Source organism: Molossus molossus, unplaced genomic scaffold, assembly GCF_014108415.1.
Source record: "Molossus molossus isolate mMolMol1 unplaced genomic scaffold, mMolMol1.p scaffold_m16_p_7, whole genome shotgun sequence".
Classification (NCBI taxonomy): domain Eukaryota; kingdom Metazoa; phylum Chordata; class Mammalia; order Chiroptera; family Molossidae; genus Molossus; species Molossus molossus.
Window position 1 is genome coordinate 54,350,095 of NW_023425401.1, and position 3,166 is coordinate 54,353,260.

Sequence of the window (3,166 nt, forward strand, 5' to 3'; positions counted from 1 at the left end):
TGCTTTCTCCTATTAATTGATAGTACTTTATTCATTAATTTTCATCCAGATTTTACTTGACTAAAATTACAATATATGAAAATTGCTCAGCTGTTAATAACATTTTTGCTCCATAAGCTACTATAACAGTTCATTGATATATTTGAATTCAGCCAGGTTTTATAATATTCAAGTTCATAACCACCACCATGCTTAGTATTAAGTAAATCAAACTGCAAGCAGAAGCTTTCTTACTCATGTATTTAAGGCAAAGCTTTAACAGTAATTTAAACTCCATTGGTAAAGACATGGATTTCCACAGGAAGTCAAAAATCCTCAAACAGAAAAATGTTTGTTCTCATGGTTATCCTGATAAAGAAATCAAACTTGGAAAAAATATTTTTACAGTAGAAAAAGGATTCAATATTGAGATGAAAATGTGTAAATTCCTAATTACTACAGTAGTAATGTACATATGGTGGCTAAGAATAATACTTTTATTTATCAGTGATGCAAACATAAGTATTAATTTGCTGAAAGATACATTTTTTTATAATACTTTTTAAAATCTGCCTCTATATTTACTGAAAATATATATTCAAAACGCACACATTATAAACCAGGCTCTGGTTTCAGTGTGCTTTAGCAGCATTAGATTCTAAAACTGCCTCTTCTTTTTTTCTGTTAGTTTGAATAAATAATCACATATCCTGGAGATCAGAGCACTGAACCTGAAATGTCAAAATACTGGAGAAAGAGGGGAGTCATTGTTAACTACTCAGAAAGAATTACATAAGGACAATGCATAAGCAGATCTTTGTATGTCATGGCACATCTTGGCTTTTATTAGGTGTGATTTCTCCTAATTGGTGGTTCTGCCTCTTGGGCAATGAGGAATATCAGTGCTCCTCAGTCCCATAGGAGAAAGGGAAACTTCAATGAAGTCTCACATTGATATGATGCCAGCTAATCAAAGAGGAAAATGAAATTGACTTAGAGGATAAGAGATTAAAAGGTATTATGAAGTACATTAGACTGAAGGGCAGGAAGAGAATGGGTTTGTCTTATTTTTCCTTTTTTTTCCTCTATTTTGCACATAAACCCTTTAAAATGTAGATAAGTGAAAAGTAAAATGGGAATAACTCAACAGAGGGAGATTCTATAAGGAAAGATGAAGCTCAATGTACTTCTTGGTGATAAAACAACAAAGTAGAAAGAAATGACTGATAATTAAAAATTAAAGCTTGTGAAGACACCTAGAAAAGTGATACAGGCCCCATTAAGAACTAGAACATAATTTAAAGTGCTTAGAGACCATTAGTTGGTATATGTGAATACAAACACAACATTAAAGCCATTCATAAAGAGAAAACAAGATGTGCATAGCTTGCTTCGTAGAGAAGAGGTAAGATGACTTTTCCATTCAGTGCAACAGCAAGGAAGGTGACCACAAGAACACTGGCTGGTATTAGGGCCACAGGCCTCAAAGCAAATCCACCACAAACTTAGCATCCTGATTTGCATCTGCTTGTTAATGCTCCTTTGAATGAAAAAGTTTATGCTGTTCAGTTTTCTTTCCTGAAGGTCAATTTTATTTTATGGAGAAGTTTCTTGTGCTTTAATGCCCCCAAATCACATACATTCACATACATTATATATAAATATTGCATACACATTTCCCCTTGACTGGTTTGTATCTTTGTAGATAAAAATGCTAAATTTTTATTAAGATCATTTACATTTGTTTTGGCTCTCCAAATTTTACAAAATGAATAAGATAAAGTTGTTAGTCCTCAGTGTTTAGTGTCCTGATACATATGCTTAAATCTGCAACAGGAACAAGAAATTATCAAAAGCCTATTTTCAGCTTTCAAATCTACCTATCTGTATTAGGTAGTGGTATCTTAAGAAATAATTTTCTTCTTTATATTTTCAAAGTACATTTTTTAAAAATCACTTTATTATTTATTCACATTTTTTGGAGGTAGGTCAAAATTTCCCTCTTGTTGCACATGAGGAAACTGAGGCACAGTGAACATAGGTGACTTGTTTCAGGGTACACAGAAAACTCCATGGTGAAATTAAGTGGCTAACATGTATCATGCACATATACTTATATATAGGTGCAACAGCACTGCCTGGGTAGTATTTGGTGTAAAAAAACCTATTTTGATTATTTGTTATGAATAAAGTTCATTTTACTGAGACTATGGTTCAGATAGAACAGACCTCCAAATTATCTAATCAGCTCTCTTCTCTTAGGATGGTTCAGAGTAATAAAGGGACTACAGAGCCCTTACAGGACTAAAGCTCAGGTTGGCTGATTCCCATCTCTCTCTCTCTCTTTTTACCATGAGTATTCCACACTGGCTTAATAAAAGTAGAATCGTGCTGAGGGGGTCATTTAATATAAAAATATCTGAATAATGTAAAACATAAATCTTATTGATATATTTAGAGTTAGAGCTAAGAAACCAGGGGGGAAAAAGTGTATGGAGAGAATAAAATTTAATTCAAAATACATGGTATATTAACATTTAAGATCTGCATTTATCTTTGTAAAATATTATTTCCTTGCAGCTATATTTGTGCTTAGCAGGTCTGACATTTAGATGAAAAATAGAAAATTTCACAAATCATGTTCTCATAACCACACTCTTTCCCTTCTTTCATCAGGGCTTTTGGTTTGGGAATTTTAGACATGCAATAGAAATATACTGTTCCCCTCTTTTAAAAAATTAAATCTTTACAAATGTAACTTAGCCCAACTTCCTATGTTTTTATGCTTAAGAAAATATATCACTTAATATTTGGCATGTAAGCTACTCTTAGTAGAACAAGGAGTGCTATAAGCAAGTGGAAATCAATGTTATCATTACTCTAATGTGAATTTAAGAAATATGTTTATGTGAGCAGTCCTCTGAAAAAACTCTAGACATTATGTAGACAGGCTTGACTAACCTTGTAGAAGGCCCTTAAGAAAAGAACAGAAATGAGTCTTTAAAATCCGTTTTAGCCGATTCATTACATAAATGACCCATACCTGAACTTTCTGTTTATATGAACTGGCAATTCTATTAGTAAAATTATTACACAAAACATAAAACAAACTTGCAGAAGTTTCCAAATGTAAAAAAAGCATAATCATGAATTTCTTAGTCTTTCAAATTTATATTAAATTTATTTC